The sequence below is a fragment of the Triticum urartu genome, chromosome 5 (assembly GCF_003073215.2).
Source record: "Triticum urartu cultivar G1812 chromosome 5, Tu2.1, whole genome shotgun sequence".
NCBI classification, from domain to species: domain Eukaryota; kingdom Viridiplantae; phylum Streptophyta; class Magnoliopsida; order Poales; family Poaceae; genus Triticum; species Triticum urartu.
Window position 1 is genome coordinate 586,910,297 of NC_053026.1, and position 19,518 is coordinate 586,929,814.

Genomic DNA, 19,518 nt, shown 5'->3' on the forward strand with positions numbered 1-19,518 from the left:
GGCATTTCGCAGTTCCTGCCGCAAAGTGGCAAGGTGAATACTTACAACAAAGAATGCGGGAAAAATGGGAGAAGGGAGATATAAATTACCTAGCTTGGAGGATTGTACATGGAGAATCCGTCCCGTGGCTTGATGCGGGTGAACTCCTCTTCCTCGCCCTTGAACAATTCGGACAGAATCTTCGCTAAAGCGGCAGCATTGTCCAGACCCTTACGCCCGCAGCGGGTGGCGTCATCCGCCCCGTTATAACACCACAAGGGGTGCCCACGGTATTGAAGTGGTTGCACTCCCCGCATTATGCAAATCGACATGACTTTGATTATTGTCAATCCTGATTGAGCCAGCGCTTTGATCCGGTTCATCAGATAGAGGACTTCTTTGTTGTCTTTCGCCTGGGGGCTCCGTGGGCGCCAACTTCGGTGCTTCTTCAGAGGAGCATTGTTGAACTCAGGAAGACCCTGCCGAACAGGGTCCGAAAGGGGAACGTCCTCCATATAAAACCATTCTGAAGCTAGTCTTTGGACGACGTCTTCGGGGTACCAGACAGGTATCCGGTATCGGCAATGCGCCATATTTCGGCTCCGCCCACTTGATAAAGTGATCTCCCCTGTATGCGAGGGACAAGGCAAAATAGCCTTTTCGACAGCTCGAAGTGAGCCTCACAGCCCATGAACAACTCGCAGAGAGCGATGTAGCCGGCGATATGTAGAATGGAGGCAGGGGTGAGATTGTGTAATTGGAGGCCGTAGAACTCCAGGAGCCCGCGGCGGAATGGGTGAATCAAAAATCCGAGTCCCCTTAGTAAATAAGGAACAAGGCAGACTTGTTCCCCCATGGAGGGACCGGGAAAGCTCTCCGCTTGCTCCCCGCCATTGTAGGTGGCAAGCCCGGCTCGAATAGGCACCATATACGCCGGAGGGAGAAATCCCGTAGTCTGCAGTTCGACTAATTGACTGTGCGGGACTGAACACCTCTCCCAATCACCGGGCTTAGGGCTACGGGGGCGGGAGGAGGAGCTGCGGAGGTCGGCCATGCTGGAATGGATCTTTCCAAAACGCGCTCTGATGGATTCTCGCTGGAGGAGGATGGTATGGATCGGATCTAAGAATCCCCATCCCTTTAATAGACACTTTGTTTATCTGGCTAGGGGGCGAATGTAAAAACGCCCTGGCACCTTGTATTCATTCGACGCATGGGAGATAGCCCTTATTGGGCATAGAAGTCAAGAGGTCCGAACATTTATGGGACCGGACACTGATTTACAAACGTTCAAAATATGGAGAAGAACCCGCCTTGCAATGCCGAAGACAACACTGCGCGCCGGACTCATCATCATTGAAGCCTGGTTCGGGGGCTACTGAGGGAGTCCTGGATTAGGGGGTATCCAGACAGCCGGATTATATCCTTTGGCCAGACTGTTGGACTATGAAGATATAAGATTGAAGACTTCGTCTCGTGTCCGGACGGGACTCTACTTGGTGTGGAAGGCAAGCTAGGCAATACGGATATGTGTATCTCCTCCTTTGTAACCGACCTTGTGTAACCCTAGCCCCCTCCCGTGTCTATATAAACCGGAGGGTTTTAGTCCGTAGGACAACATACAATCATACCATAGGCTAGCTTCTAGGGTTTAGCCTCTCTGATCTCGTGGTAGATCTACTCTTGTACTACCCATATCATCAATATTAATCAAGCAGGACGTAGGGTTTTACCTCCATCAAGAGGGCCCGAACCATGGTAAAACATCGTGTTCCCTGCCTCCTATTACCATCTGCCTTAGACGCACAGTTCGGGACCCCCTACCCAAGATCCGCCGGTTTTGACACCGACAAGGCCGCTTTGTACCTCTGCTGCTAGGGCAGTGGTGTGCCCCTCTGTCCGGAGGGAGCATTATGTGTTTCCGCTGACTATTATGATGCCATGCGGACCGGGCATCTTCAGCTTGAGATAAGCATAGTGTGGCACCACGTTGAATCTAGCAAATGTGGTTTGTCCGAGCAGTGCGTGGTAGCCATTGCGGAAGGGGATGATATCGAAGATTAACTCCTTGCTTCGGAAGTTGTCCGGAGAACCGAAAACCACCTCCAGCGTGATTGAGCCCATACAGCGGGCCTCTATGCCTGGTATGACTCCTTCAAAGGTAGTCTTTGTTGGTTTGATGCGTGAGGGGTTAATGCCCATCTTCCGCACTGTGTCCTGATAGAGCAGGTTGAGGCTGCTACCACCGTCGTTTAGGACTCGTGTTAGGTGAAATCCGTCGATGATTGGGTCGAGGACCAGTGCGGCTGAACCGCCATACCGGATACTAGTTGGGTGATCTCGACGATCAAAGGTGATCGGAAATGATGACCACGGATTGAATTTTGAGGCGACTGGTTCTACCGCGTAGACGTCCCTAAGTGCTCGCTTGCGCTCACTTTTGGGGATGTGTGTAGCGTATATCATGTTCACCGTTTTGACTTGAGGGGGAAATTTCTTCCGTGCTCCAGTGTTCGGCTACCAGGGCTCTTCATCCTCGTCCTCGCTTTGTGATCCCTTTTCTTTGTTTTCGGCATTTAACTTGCCAGCCTGTTTGAAAACCCAACAGTCTCTGTTGGTATGATTGGCTTGTTTATCTAGGGTACCATGTATCTGGCACAGATGATCAAGTATGTGATCCAGGACGGATGGTCCTTCACTGTTCCTTTTGTAGGGCTTCTTTCACTGGTCGGACTTGGAGCCGCTGAATCCGGCGTTAACGGTGGTGTAATTAGTGTTGTCGCCATTGCTTCGGTGTTTGTGTCTGTTGCGTCGGAGCTTGTCGGAGATGTTCTTGGCCTTGGAGGGGCATGTCTCGCTGGCTGTGTTTTTGCTACGAGCCAGCCAGCTATCCTCACCCATGCAAAAGCAGGTCATGAGTACCGTAAGGGCTACCATGGACTTCAGCTTTTCTTGGCCGAGGTGGCGTGCTAGCCATTCGTCATGGATGTTGTGTTTAAAGGCCGCTAGGGCTTCGGCATCCGGATAGTCAACAATCTGGTTCTTTTTGGTTAGGAACTTAGTCCAGAATTTTCTGGTTGATTCTCCAAGTTGTTGAACTATGTGGCTTAAGTCATCGGCATCGGATGGCCGGACATATGTACCTTGGAAGTTGTCAAGGAAGGCCTCTTCCAAGTCCTCCCAGCTGCCGATGGAATTCTCGGGCAGGTTGTTTAGCCAATGTCGAGCTGGCCCTTTGAGCTTTAGTCGGAGGTATTTGATGTGTGGAGGTCATCTCCATGGGCCATGTGGATGTGGAGAATAAAGTCCTCAATCCATACGACGGGATCGGTTGTTCTCTCGTATGATTCAATATTGACGGGCTTGAACCCCTCGGGGAATTCGTGATCCAGCACCTCATCTGTGAAGCAGAGAGGGTGTGCGGTGCCTCTATATCGGGCCACGTCCCGACGCACCTCCGATGAGGTCCGTCTGCGGTTATCGGCCCGGGTGTGACTGGGATTGTCACGTCTGAATAGGTAGCCGTCATCCCGAGTCGGGAGGCGTCCTCGCGATCCGTAGATTGATCTAGTGTGTCCTGCTCTACTGTCCAGCTCCTGTCGAAGGTCGTATGTATGGTCCCGAGCTGTTCTGTCCCTGTTTTGCGAGGCAGTGGGGCGGGCTGTTGTTCGGCCTGAGTTGTCGTTTTATCCCGATCGCGGGGTGGTCGGTCCGCCGCGCTATCCCGACCACATGGTGGTCGGTCCACGTTGCGTGAGGGAGGTATGGGATCTAGTGCCTCCTCATCGAACTAAGGTAGCAGTCTGCGCTTTGGGTAACTCTTGGCTGGGCGCTCGAGGCCGTATTCCTTGGCTGCCAGGACATTAGTCCACCTGTCAATGAGCGGGTCTTGATCAGCTTGGAGCTGCTGCTGCTTCTTCTTCAGGCTTCTTGCAGTGGCTATTAGCTGGCGTTTGAAGTGCTCCTGCTCGAGGGGTGCCTCAGGCACGATGAAGTCCTCATTGCCGAGGCTCTCATCATCCTTGGAGACTGGACGATAACTATCATCATCTGGGTCATTGGGCATAGCCTGGTTATCAGGGTTATCTTGCCCGTTGTCTTGTTCCTCCTGTTCGGATGCAGCCCCGACAGGTTCTTCATTATTTTCGGCGTCGCCCGGAGTACTATTTTCTCCAGTGCCAGTGTTGCCATCATTTGAGCAACGAGGCTTAGAGCGGCGTTTAGGGCGCCGGCGCTTGGACTGTGTCTCAGAAGGTTTATTCGCAAATGGATCTCCTTTGTCATCGTCGCTAGCTTTTTTAGGTGTGTCGACCATGTACACATCATACGAAGAGGTGGCCGTCCAACGTCCAGTAAACGGCGGGTCTTGGACTTGCTCCATGTCGGCTTCGTCGTGCATACCGTCGATGTCTTCGGAGTCGTAATCAAGCACATCGGTGTCACATCCCTAGTTCTAGTATGCTCTGAGCTAGCTAGTCATGTGTTGCATCATGTTTAAATTCTTATGAATTTGAATTAGGGACTGTTGAAACCCTAGCACAGATGAATCCAACTAGGTTCAAATAAAAAAATCATTTTCAATGAACCCAAAAATTCCTTTGGAAAAGTTCATCAATTTTGAATTGGTCTAGAACCTCTCCCAAAAATGGTGCACATTTTCCTAGGTCATTTTGGATTTTTGAATGAATTCATAAAGTATTTGAATTTGGGCATTTAATTGCTATAAATAATTAAAATGCCCAAATAATTATGAAAGTGGTTGAGGGCTATTGGAAATATTTTCAAAAGTGCCCACAATTATTTTCAGGGTTTTTGAAAATGCCTTAGCATTTTATTTAAGTCAAAAACAATTACAGAAAAATACAAAAGAGAACAGAAAAATAAAACAGAACACAAACTTACCTGTAGCCTACCTCGGCCCAGTTACTGTGAAGCCCAGCCCACGCAGCCATCTGCCAGTCGTCGTCCTCCTCTTGACAGAAGGACGCGAGGGCGTGTGCCCATCGTCTGTCGGCACGCGCCGGCCACCTCCTACTTACCTACTCGCCGCTGGAGGCACCCGAGTGCTGCCGTCGCCGCCGCTCGTCGTTGTCGCGTCCACCGGCCCTCCCTCACCCATCCAGCGTGCCCAGAAGAACCGCCACGGTCCGCTACGTCGTCTCGCGCGAGCCCCGAGCGCTCGCGCGCCTCGATGCGGCCACCCCGACCTCGTCTTCGTTGTTCGGCCGCCGAGATCACCGGCGACCTCCCGTCCTCATCAGCCCCTCCCCGAGACTCACTCGTCGTGTTCTACGTGAGCTTCTGATCATCCCCCCTCTCCGTTCTCTCTCTTGCACTCTGTAGCCGCCACGCCCCTCTCGCCCGACTGCGCTGCCGCCTGCACTCGCCGCCAACATGACTCCGGTGACCATTTGGTACGGGCGTCGTGTCCAACACACTCGCTGCCTCGCGTAGCCGCTGTAGCGGTCACGCACGCGCTTCCACGGCCACTGCTTCTGCATCACCGCGTCCACCCGAACGCCGTCGCCGCCCCGAGCTCGTTTCCGGCGAGCTCCGGCCGTCCCCGCTGCCACCACATGCCGCGCTGGATGCGGGTGAGCTCCAGCTCCCTGCAGCTGCCCTCGGTTGCTCGTTTGGGCACCGGGGAAGCGATCCCGACGCGCTCCGCCGCGTCTGGACTCGCCGGCGGCTAAACGCCGGCGACCGCTGAACCGTTGACCAGCGTGGGTTGACCCCACTGCCCGGTTTGACCTCCCCCTCGCTCTCACTGACTTGCGGGCCCCGCCCGACTAATTACCCTAGTTAGCACTAATTAACTAGTTAGGTTAGTTACTACAGTCACTGACTAGTGGGCCCTGCCCAGTTAGTTAGGGCTAACTAACTTAGTTAGTTGACTGGGTCACTGACTAGTGGGTCCCACTGGTCAGGTTTGACCTGGTCGACGCCTGTTGACTGCCGACGTCACCCTGACGCAGTGCTGATGCAATAATGTAATTTCTGGATTAAAACAATTCTGGAAATTCCTGAAATTGCTTTAAACCTCCAAAAATCATAGAAATTCAACTGTAGCTCAGAATGAAATAAATTCTATATGAAAAATTATCAGAAAAATCCAATCTATCCATCTGTACCATTTTCATGCATGTTAGAACAACTTAAGGCCACCGTTTAGGACAAATCAAATGAATGGTATTTAAATAACCACATGTGGAGTTTGAATTTGAACTTTGGGTTCAAACCAACTTCATTTAATTGTCTTGCTAGTTGCATTAGCTCAATCAACAACATATTGCCATGTCATTGTCATGCATCATGTTGTGCATTGCATTGATTGTGTTCCTTCTCTGTTGCCGGTGGTTGTCCCCTCTTGATAGACGTTGTACCGACACTGTGATCGTTGACACTGATGAAGACCCAATGATATCTTCAGAAGTGCCAGGCAAGCAAAACCCCCTTGTTCATTCCGATACAAACCCACTCTCTCACACCTGCTCTCTTTTACTGCATTAGGACAACAACGATGCAACTGTTACATGCTGCGGTAGTTGAACCCCTTTCCTTTGCATGACCTGTCATTGCCACAGTAAATGGATGAAACCCACTAGCATGAGTTGGAGTTGTTTGAGCCCTGATGTGCCTACTCATTCATGTTTGCTTGTCATGCCTGCTATTGCTTAGAGTTGTGTCAGGTCTGATTCATCAGGGATGAATTGGAAAGTTGTGAACATGTCCTACTGTGTGTGAACACGATTTGGTAAAGGTAGCGGTGAGAGGCCATGTAGGAGTACATGGTGGGTTGTCTCATTGAAACCGTTCTCAGGAACTGAGTTCTGTGTTTGTGATCCATGAAACAGCTACTACCAAACATTGGGCCCTGAAATATGACCCCGCTCGACTTACTGACCCCTCTCGTCCTCTGTCCAGGAGTTGCAACTAGTTTCTGGTGTTTATAGGATATGTGTTGGCGGCCGTGCGTAGCGCTGACCCTAGGGGTGGGCTATGATGCGGTAGATATACCATGGCACGGTGTACCCGGCGCCCGTTTGGTGTCTCGGGAACCCTGTGCACATCATTTGGGGCTATGAGCGAAACTCCGGCCGGATCTCCTCGCAGATGGAACCCGAATAGGCGATAAACCTGGACTAGAGACTTGTGCGGTTAGTCAGGTCGTGGTCTACACCCACGTCGGCTTTCGCTTGAAGTCTGCCGAGCACATGTCGTGTGCAGACGCTAAGTGGTAGAAACATGTGTGACGAAGTACACCCCTGCAGGGTATAAAACTATTCGAATAGCCGCGTCCGCGGTAAAGGACTTCTGGGTTGCCTATAACAGTTCATAGACAAGTGAAAGTGGATACTCTAAAATGCGCAAGATAAGCATGAGTGCTATGGATGGTGTTCTCGTAGGGAGACGGGAGCGGATCCATAGTGGTGTATTGATATGGTGAATATGTGGACTTGTGTGCGCCACCTCAAAAGAGTTACTTGCAGTCGTAGTTTAAGATAGCCACCGAGTCAAAGCTGGCTTGCTGTATTTAAACTCCACCACCCCCTTTGTTGATACTGATGCATATGTAGCTAGTTCTGATGTAAGTCTTGCTGAGTACTTTTGTACTCACGTTTGCTTAATTTATGTTTTGCAGGGAGACTTTAGTCTCGCTAGTAGTTTCACGTGGACTTCGACGTTTAGCTTGATACCTCAGCTATGATCTTGTGCCCTCGGCAGGATCTGGTAGATAGTCAGGCTTCTTAGCCTTTTCCATTTGTAGATGTCTGTACTCAGACATGTTAAGCTTCTGCATGTGTTTTGATTTGTATGTTATGATTGTTGGGTCATGAGACCCATGTTTGTAATATCTCGCTCCTCGGAGCCTAATGAATAAATACTTGAGTCGTAGAGTTATGTTGGGATGCCATGTTGTATTTACACATATCGAGAATATTGTGTGTATGATTTAAATGCTTGGTATGTGTGGGATCCGACAATCTAGTTGTTTATCCTTGGCAGCCTCTCTTATGGGGAAATGTAGTCTAGTGCTTCCATGAGCCATAGTAGTCCGCTATAGCCCGGTTCACCGGAGTCCTGCTAGCCCAGCACTACTGCTCAGGACACTTGACTGGCCGGCATGTGTTTCACTTTGTTACTGTGTCTGTCCCTTCGGGGAAATGTCACGCGGTGACATCCGGAGTCCTGCCTAGCCTGCTACAGCCCGGGTTCCCGGAGTCTTGTTAGCCCAGTGCTATAGCCCGGATTCACACGCTGCTGACCGACATGCTCGATGTGATTCATGTATGCCTGTCCCCATAGGTTGGTGCCGCTTTGGGTTCACGACTAGCCATGTCGGCCCGGATTCTCTATCATATGGATGCTAGCGACACTATCATATACGTGAGCCAAAAGGCGCATACGGTCCCGGGCCATGGTAAGGCGACACCCGTGGGAATACCGTGCGTGAGGCCGCAAAGTGATATGAGGTGTTACCGGCTAGATCGATGTGACTTGGGATCGGGGTCCTGACAGTCGGTTAAGTCATCGACAGTGGCTATGAAGTGGGTGGCGGGTGGGAAGCGAAATTTCCCATCATCAGCCTCTGGCTCGAACCGAACATAGTTCGGCCGTGAGTCCTTCTCCAAGGACAAGTTCTTGAAAGAGTTTAGCACATCACCCAAAGGTGAGTGCTGGAAGATGTCTGCATCGCTAAATTCGAGAATCGATAACCGATCCAGCTCGATGTCCGCGGGCGTACCCGGTCCGGGACTTATAGCTGGAGACGAGTCCGGAGTTCCATTGACGCAAATATTGTGAGGTGTCGAGTCCGTGTGCGGCTCGAACGCCGTGGACTCTGTGGCCTCGGATGGCATGATCTTCTCTAGTTCTAAGGCCGTTGCAGCAATGGAGACCATCTCCTTGATGTGATCCGATAACAGATTTAAGTCATGTTCATCGGGGCGAGGGGGAGCGATCGTTGTGGTCTCAAATCCATTGAAGATCAAATCTCCACGGATATCCGCGACGTAGTTCAAGCTTCCACATCTGACCTGGTGGCCAGGGGCGTAGCTATCGATCTGCTCTAAATGGCCAAGCGAGTTGGCCCGCAGTACGAAGCCGCCGAACACAAAAATCTATCCAGGGAGGGAGGTTTCTCCTTGGACAACGTCACTATAGACGATTGAAGGGACCATCAAACCTTTCGTTGATAGCAGAGTGGAACTCTTAATGAAAGCACCAATGTCAGTGTCAAAACCGATAGATCTCGGGTAGGGGGTCCCGAACTGTGCGTCTAGGATCGATGGTAACAGGAGACGGGGGACACGATGTTTACCCAGGTTCAGGCCCTCTCTATGGAGGTAATACCCTACGTCATGCTTGATAGATCTTGATGAATATGGGTGTTACAAGAGTTGATCTACCACGAGATCGTAATGGCTAAACCCTAGAAGTCTAGCATGTATGACTATGGTAATGAGTATATCCTTTCCGGACTAACCCCTCCGGTTTATATAGACACCGGGGGGATCTAGGGTTACATAGAGTCTATTACATAAGAAGGAATCTTCATAGTCGGTCACCAAGCTTGCCTTCCACGCCAAGGAGATTCCATTCCGGACACAGGTACAGTCTTCGGTATTCATGTCTTCACATCCCATCAGTCCGGCCCATGGATAACAGGCCGGACGTCCGAGGACCCCTTAGTCTAGGACACCCTCAGCAACCTCGACAAGCAATCAAGAAATCATGGCATCACCTACAATCTGGCATGACACGCCAGGTCAGTACATTGAATGTACTTGCAAGCTCACAACAACCATAAACATCAAGGCAAGACAATAACATAGCATTAACAGGTTAATTAATTAACAATTACCATGATGAAACAACTACTAAGCATGGTATGAAACTGATACAATACTAATAAATCACCATCTTAGATCTCCATAACCATATCTCCCTTGGCTAACCGGCCAAGCAATATACCATCTCGATCACCTCGTGATCAAAACCAAACGGTGATCTTTCCGGCAATCACAACCATGACCAACACTTGGTCCCAAACGGTGATCTTTCCAGCGATCACTACCATGACCATCACTTGGTCTCAAACGGTGATCTTTCCGGCGATCACTACCATGACCAACACTTGGTCTCCAACATCATCATCAACATCCTACCAATCTGTACTTCTCAAAATGTCAACATATAAATCACCTATAAGTCATTCCGTCATGTGAGTGTTGATCGAACGGTGTGACCTAGTACGAACCCATTCCCATGACAGAGGACGTGGCTATCGATAGTTTAAACAAACACACTCTGCGGAGGTAGCACACTTTACCCACACCACGGAACCCATGGCCTCGCACTCCCATTCGGGTGGACCAATGGCGTTCTGACAAAACCGATCTACTACCATGACACTCTCCCGGCCACTCCGACTCACTCCCCACTGGGCTAGTCCTGGGTGACCCCATGTCTACCAAAGACACCAACGGCCATTGTCATGGCCAAAACAATAAACCGTCCCAAACGGGGACACATGCACATAACAACAACGGGCACACAAGGCTTATGTCCGCCTACCTGATCAGGGTAGCGCGCACCCATAACCTTCCCTCGTTGGAGGCACCGGCGAGAGACATGGCAATAACATCGCATTAGGGACTTCCCATAAAGGCAAATGCGGTTGCACTGGAGAAAGCCTGGTTCGGTGGCATCTAACCAACTTAATGATGGAATTTATCCCCAAAAATATAACTGTAATGACTGATACCCCAATATCATCTATCAAGCTATAATCCAAGTCATAGCATACCCAACAAATAATCCAAGCATCATAACATCATACCAAGATACTCCAAGGATACTATAACACTACTATCAGGATGAATCCAAGAACGATAATATTACTACTCAAATATCAAGAACTAACTATCCAGCTATGATCCACATGCAAGCATCATCTCCAACCTCATACTCCAAAACATAATATTATCTAGCATTACGATGAGAATAACACTAGCCACGAATAATACAAAAGCAACATGATATCCAAAGTAATACTCGAAAATAATACCAGATACCATCATGAAAATAATCATAATAGCCAGGCACATTTCATCCACATAATCATCAAAACATAAGTCCTAGAACTCCAAGCAATATCATGGCAATATCAAGATCAAAACAATACTCCGAGAAATGCCATGAACAAATCATACATAGCTAATGCAATATTTCAATCAAGTTCAAATAAATAAACCATGTCACTGCATTGCAATCATGTAAATGGAGGGTGTGGCTTGCCTGGGGTGGAAGAAATCACCGGGAGAAAGTGCGAGAAACTCGCGGATAGAATCGCCGGAAAATGTTCTCTCTCGGAGGGGGATGAATAAGGGCAGGGGCAAAATGGTCATTTTCAGAATGTCAAAACATCATGAAAATGTTACCAACAGAACAGGCTCGACGAAACAAAGAAGTGGGATTTGGAATCACCTCATTTGGAGCTATGGGTAAAAAGATATGAATGTTTTTCTGCCAGGGACCTATCTGTAAAGAAATCATCACAAACAGGCCCTCGGCTGGAAAAACAGAAAGCACACTTTGCGGAAATACGCCTTCTCCTCTGGAAAACGTATTGCTCGCTCAAACAGAGAGAAAATACGCTTTCAGAAGAGGAAAACATACTTTGCCTAAAGGAGAGGAAAAATACGCTTTCTGAAAAGAAAAACGTACTCATGGGTTTGCGCCTCCACTTAATCCAGTCAGCAGGGTGCGGGGCCCGGCCTAGACCCGCTGACACGCGGGGCCTGCGGCCAGCTGGCAGGTAGGGGGGTCATCTCCTTCTCCTCGCTCTCGCCCGACGGAGCAAAGCAGGAGCTCATGCCGGCGCTCGTCTCGGCTGTCTGGACCATCCCCGTCGACGCTCCGCACACCGGCGAGTTCAGGGAGACGAAGCGCTTCTGCCTGGACCCTTCACGCTCGCCGAGGTGCACCGAAGAGAGAGTAGCCTAGGTCAGGGCGGACGAGCTTGATAACCCACAAGTATAGGGGATCGCAACAACTTTCGAGGGTAGAGTATTCAACCCAAATTTATTGATTCGACACAAGGGGAGCCAAAGAATATTCTCAAATATTAGCAGCTGAGTTGTCAATTCAACCACACCTCGAAACTTAGTATTTTCAGCAAAGTGTTTAGTAGCAAAGTAATATGATAGTGATGGTAACGGTAACAATAGAGTAACGAAAGCAAAGTAATGTTTTTGGTATTTTGTAGTGATTGTAACAATAGCAACGGGAAAGTAAATAAGCGTAAACCAGTATATGGAAAGCTCATAGGCATTGGATCAATGATGGATAATTATGCCAGATGTGGTTCATCATGTAACAGTCATAACATAGGGTGACACAGAACTAGCTCCAATTCGTCAATGTAATGTAGGCATGTATTCCGAATATAGTCATACATGCTTATGGACAAGAACTTGCATGACATCTTTTGTCCTACCCTCCCGTGGCAGCGGGGTCCTAATGGAAACTAAGGGATATTAAGGCCTCCTTTTAATAGAGAACGGGAACAAAGCATTAGCACATAGTGAATACATGAGCTCCTCAAACTACGGTCATCACCGGTAAGTATCCCGATTATTGTCACTTCGGGGTTAACGGATCATAACACATAATAGGTGACTATAGACTTGCAAGATAGGATCAAGAACACTCATATATTGATGAAAACATAATAGGTTCAGATCTGAAATCATGGCACTCGGGCCCTAGTGACAAGCATTAAGCATAGCAAAGTCATAGCAACATCAATCTCAGAACATAGTGGATACTAGGGATCAAACCCTAACAAGACTAACTCGATTACATGATAAATCTCATCCAACCCATCACCGTCTAGCAAGCCTACGATGGAATTACTCACGCACGGCGGTGAGCATCATGAAATTGGTGATGGAGGATGGTTGATGATGACGACGACGACGAATCCCCCTCTCCGGAGCCCCGAACGGACTCCAGATCAGCCCTCCCGAGAGGTTTTAGGGCTTGGCGGCGGCTCCGTATCGTAAAACGCGATGAATTCTTCTCCCCCATTTTTTCTCCCTGAAAGCCAATATATAGAGTTGGAGTTGGAGGTCTCTAGGGGGCCCACGAGGTAGGGGGCGCGCCGACAGGGTGTGGGCCCCCTGGTCTTCATCTTTGGCGAGGATTTTTTATTATTTATTGTAAGACATTCCGTGGAGTTTCATGTCATTCCGAGAACTTTTGTTTTCTGCACATAAAACAACATCATGGCAATTCTGCTGAAAACGGCGTCAGTCCGGGTTAGTTCCATTCAAATCATACAGGTTAGAGTCCAAAACAAGGGAAAAGTGTTTGGAAAAGTAGATACGACGGAGACGTATCAACTCCCCCAAGCTTAAACCCTTGCTTGTACTCAAGCAATTCAGTTGACAAACTGAAAGATATAAAACAACATCATGGCAATTCTGCTGAAAACGGCGTCAGTCCGGGTTAGTTCCATTCAAATCATACAGGTTAGAGTCCAAAACAAGGGAAAAGTGTTTGGAAAAGTAGATACGACGGAGACGTATCAACTCCCCCAAGCTTAAACCCTTGCTTGTACTCAAGCAATTCAGTTGACAAACTGAAAGATATAAAGAAAAACTTTTACAAACTCTATTTGCTCTTGTTGTTGTAAATATGTCAAGCTAGCATTCAAGTTTTCAGCAAAGATTATAACTAACCACATTTGCAATAATTCTCAGGTCTCATGATTACCCATATCAATAGCATAATCAACTAGCAAGCCATAATAATAAATCTCGGATGACAACACTTTCTCAAAACAATCATAATATGATATAACAAGATGGTCTCTCGCTAGCCCTTTCTGAGACCGCAAAACATAAATGCAGAGCACCTTTAAAGATCAAGGACTGACTAGACATTGTAATTCATGGTAAAAGAGATCCAATCATAGTCACACCCAATATAAATTAACAGTGATGAATGCAAATGACAGCTGCGCTCTCCAGCTAGTGCTTTTAATCAGAGGGTGATGACTCAACATAAAAGTAAATGGATAGGCCCTTCGCAGAGGGAAGCAGGGATTTGTAGAGGTGCCAGATCTCGGTTTTGAAATAGAGATAATTAATATTTTGAGCGGTATACTTTCATTGTCAACATAACAACCAAGAGATGGTGATATCTTCCATGTTACACACATTATAGGCGGTTCCCAAACAGAATGGTAAAGTTTCTACTCCCCCTCCACCAACAAACATTAATCCATGGCTTGCTCGAAACAACGAGTGCCTCCAACTAACAACAGTCCTAGGGGGAGTTTTGTTTTGCAATTATTTTTGATTCAGTTTGCATAGAGCATGGGACTGGGCATCCCGGTGACCAGAGTCCACTCCTCTTGAGAATAACCCGCCTAGCATGGAAGATACAGGCAGCCCTAGTTGATACATGAGCTATTCGAGCGTACAAAACAGAATGATTATTTGAAGGTTTAGAGTTTGGCACATACAAATTTACTTGGAACGGCAGGTAGATACCGCATATAGGAAGGCATAGTGGACTCATCTGGAATAACTTTGGGGTTTAAGGGATTGGATGCACAAGCAGTATTCCCGCTTAGTACAGGTGAAGGCTAGCAAAAGACTGGGAAGCGACCAACTAGAGAGCAACAACAGTCATGAACATGCATTAAAATTAATCAACACCGAATGCAAGCATGAGTAGGATATAATCCACCATGAACATAAATATCGTGAAGGTTATGTTGATTTGTTTCAACTACATGCATGAACATGTGCCAAGTCAAGTCACTTAAATCATTTAAAGGAGGATACCACCCCATCATACCACATCATAACCATCTCAATAGCATGTTGGCACGCAAGGTAAACCATTATAACTCATAGCTAATCAAGCATGGCACAAGCAACTATGATCTCTAATTATCATTGCAAACATGTTTATTCATAACAAGCTGAATCAAGAACGATGAACTCATCATATTTACAAAAACAAAAGAGGTCGAGTTCATACCAGCTTTTCTCATCTCAGTCAGTCCATCATATATCATCATAATTTCCTTTCACTTGCACGACCGAACGATGTGAATAATAATAAGAGTGCACGTGCATTGCACTAAGCTGGAATCTGCGAGCATTCAATAAATAGGAGAAGACAAAGCAATATGGGCTCTTTTGTCAGATAAACAATAATGCATATAAGAGCCACTTCAACAATTTAATTATGGTCTTCTCCTATCGACCCCCAAAGAAAGAAAAGAAATAAAACTATTTACACGGGAAAGATCCCAACAAGCAAAAGAAGAACAGGAAATATTTTTGGGTTTTCTTTTTAATTACTACTACAAGCATGGAAAGTAAATTAATTAAAAGCTACAACTAATATTTTTTTGGTGTAGCGACCCGACCCGAATGGATCAAGTCTCTGTGCTCCGGTGTCATCCCTGGATCAGTAATGCTAACACCACACAGTACTTCGAAGGATTTATAGCAGAGTGGCAATCACACACTTATTACATCGATGTCTCAAAGAGAACTTATTACAATAAATATGGCTTAAGGCCATCTAGTGTCGATAACAGCGCAAGACTTGGAAGATAAATGGGTCCATCAACTCCAACGGCATCACTGAGTATAGAACCACGACCTAAAACTCCTTAATCGTCGTCTGAAAAGTCTGCAACATTAACGTTGCAGCCCGAAAACGGGTCAGCACATGGAATATGCTGGCAAGGTAACACATAGAGAGTAATGGAATGCAACAGCTATACTATATGCATATATGGCTGGTGGAAAGCTCTATGGTTACAGTTTTGCGTAAAGCCAGTTTTTCCCTACTTCAAAGGAATAAATTTAATTACTATTATGGTGGTTGTTAAACATTGAGAATGGTTGACAGCATCCTCAATCCCAATTAAAAGTAATCATTAACATCCCATCAAACTTAACTTTGGAGTAACATGTTGAGATTCACACGATATTCAAATACTAGATACTCAAGGATGTCCATAACCGGGGACACGGCTAATCATGATTAGTTTATACACTCTGCAGAGGTTTGTGCACTTTTCCCCACAAGACTCGATCGCCTCCGTTGGATTTCTCGCACTACATGGTGTTTGAGAACGGATGACCGAGACACAGTCTTTCAGAAGCTCTAGCACCTTACGATGGATAGACCGGTACACCTACTTTCCCCTACATCTGCTAGTCTACCCTGTAAGAGTTCGCACGACTTACTCAACTATGCCAGAGCCCATAATGGCTTGTGGCTGCACACGGAAGTTTCTAGTATGAATAATCTCATGATCCCTTTGAGTCTGGGTGGCGGTCCAAAATAAAAACAGGCAAGTCCTGGAATACCCAGGTGCCTCAATCCACCCAGATGTGTGTTAGGTTGCCACCTTAGATAAATCATTAATTAACAATCTCACATCTGTCATGGATATCACTCACCCAATCCACGTCTACTAGCATAGCATGGCATAATAAGCAACCGTAGAAGTAACTCCCACAGGTTTCATAATAGTACAGGTAATAGGTACTACCTCATCTACTTCCCATCCCACAATTTAATTAGATCCTAATCATGCAATGTGAGAGGATTGATCTAATGCAATAAAACTGGGTTGTAGAAAAGGTATGATCAAAGTGTTACTTGCCTTGCTGATGATCCGCGAGACCTAGGGATTCGAAGTAACAGGCGGCGCAATCCGGGTAATCTATCGCAGACAAACAACAAGCACACAATAAGTACTCATCTAATGCACAGGTAAAACTCAAATCGAAGATCTAACCAGAAAGTTCAACTTAAGAACCCTGGTTTGCAAAAAGAATCAAATCGAACGAAGCAAAAGAAAACAAACGGCGAAAGAAAACAACTTCGTTCTAGTAATCTGGATCTAGGTCAAATTTTACAATAGCAAAAACTTGTTTAAGTTGATTATTCGGAAAGAGGGTTTCGAGACGAAACTCCAGGCGCTTGAATCGCCTGATTCCGATAAACGAGCGAAAAGTTATACTAAAACGAAAATCAGATCAGAAATCGCGATCAGAAAATAACCGCGGAAAATCCGACGAAAAAGACGAACGACGAACAGAAAAGAGAGATTTTTTTATTTTATTTTATTTCTCTTTTTTTCTCCTTTTTTTCTCTCTTTTTTTTCCGGCACGGAAATCGAGACGGTCGACGGCGAACCTCGAAACGCGATCCGGTGGCGGCGGCTAGCGGCGAACCTCGGGCGCGGGGCTGTGTGGGCTGGGGGCTCGGGGGCGCTGGTATTTATAGGCTGCCCCGGGCGGAGTCCCGCTCGGGTACGGCCCGGAGTCGGTTCCCGTTTTTTTTAAATAATTCCGCTCCGAAGAAAAATAAAAAGGAATACTAAACGGACTCCAAAAATCGCGAAATAAATTTTGCCGGGTTCCTAAAATCAAGCCCAATAAAGTGAACATTTATCTGGGCCCAAACTACAACTTTGAAAAACGCGCATTTTTCCTAAATGCAAACAAACAAACCGAAAAACTCCGAAATAAAACTTATTTGATTTTTTTATTAAATCCTCAATATTTCTATATTTTGGGAAAGTCATTTTATTCCCTCTCTCATATTTTTGTAATAGAAATAACTGATGATAAAATAAATAAAATCAAACGATCCTATTTACATAATTTGAGAAAACTCAAATACGTAAATAACGAAATCCCCAACTCTCTCCGTGGGTCCTTGAGTTGCTTAGGATTTTCTAGGATCAAAACCAAATGCAAAATAAAATATGATATGCATGATGATCTAATGTATAATATTCCAAATTGAAAATTTGGGATGTTACAAACCTACCCCCCTTAAGATGAATCTCGCCCTCGAGATTCGGGTTGGCTAGAAAATAGGTGAGGGTGGTCCTTGAGCAAATCTTCCTCTCGCTCCCAGGTGGCTTCATCTTCCGTGTGGTGACTCCATTGAACTTTACAAAACTTGATAACCTTACTGCGAGTAACTCGGCTGGCAAACTCGAGAATCTTGACTGGTTTTTCTTCGTAGGTCAAATTGTCATCCAACTGAATTGCTTCCAATGGCACTGTGTCTCTCAAAGGTATGTCAGCCATCTCCGCGTGACACTTCTTCAACTGAGAAACATGGAACACATCATGAACTCCTGACAATCCTTCGGGCAATTCCAACTTATAAGCGACTTCTCCCATACGCTCCAAAACTCGATATGGCCCTACAAATCGTGGTGCTAACTTCCCCTTAACTCCAAAGCGCTTAATCCCTCGAAGTGGGGATACTCGAAGATAAGCTCTATCTCCGACTTCGTAAACTGTCTCCTTGCGTTTAGAATCTGCGTAGCTCTTCTGCCTGGACTAGGCTACCTTGAGCCTATCGCGAATCAACTTCACTTTCCGTTCAGACTCCTTAATCAAATCTGGTCCAAAGAACTTGCGGTCTCCAACTTCGTCCCATGACAACGGCGTCCTGCACCTCCTTCCGTATAAAGCTTCGAAAGGTGCCATCTTCAAACTGGTTTGGTAACTGTTTTTATAAGAAAACTCCGCATACGATAAGCTATCGTCCCAACTAGATCCATAATCTAGTGCACAAGCTCTCAGCATATCTTCCAAAATCTGATTGACTCTCTCAGTTTGTCCATCCGTCTGTGGGTGAAAAGCGGTGCTGAACTCTAGTTTGGTTCCCAAAGTCTCATGCAACTGATTCCAAAACTTTGAGGTGAATTGGGTTCCTCTATCTGATACGATACTCCTCGGAACTCCATGCAAACAAATGATCCTGGTCATGTATATCTTGGCCAACTTCGCACTGGTGTAAGTGGTCTTAACTGGAATGAAATGCGCTACCTTCGTCAATCGATCAACTACAACCCATATCGAGTCATAGCCTGCCTTCATCCTGGGTAGTCCTATGATAAAATCCATGCCTATCTTATCCCACTTCCATTCGGGTATCGGCAATGGTTGCACAAATCCTGCTGGCTTCTGATGTTCTGCCTTTACTCTATGACACACATCACAAACTGCTACATATGCTGCAATATCCTTCTTCATTTCGGTCCACCAGAATGTTTCCTTCAAATCCAAGTACATCTTGGTATTTCCTGGATGAATCGAATACGGTGAATCATGTGCTTCTTGTAGAATCAACTTCCTGAGCTCCGAGTCATTTGGCACATAAACACGGTCCTCAAACCATAGGGTATCGTGCTCATCCTCACGAAATCCCTTTGCTTTTCCTTTGCTCAGTTTCTCTTTTATAGAAGCAATCTCCTTGTCAGATTTCTGAGCCTCTCGGATTTTATCCATCAATGTTGACTGAATCTCCAATGCTGCTACATAGCCTCTCGGAACTATTTCCAAGCATAGCTCATGAAGGTTTTCTGCTAACTCCTTTGGTATTCCTCCCGTCATTAACGTATTGACATGGCTCTTACGGCTCAACGCATCAGCTACTACATTAGCTTTTCCGGGATGGTAATGCAAT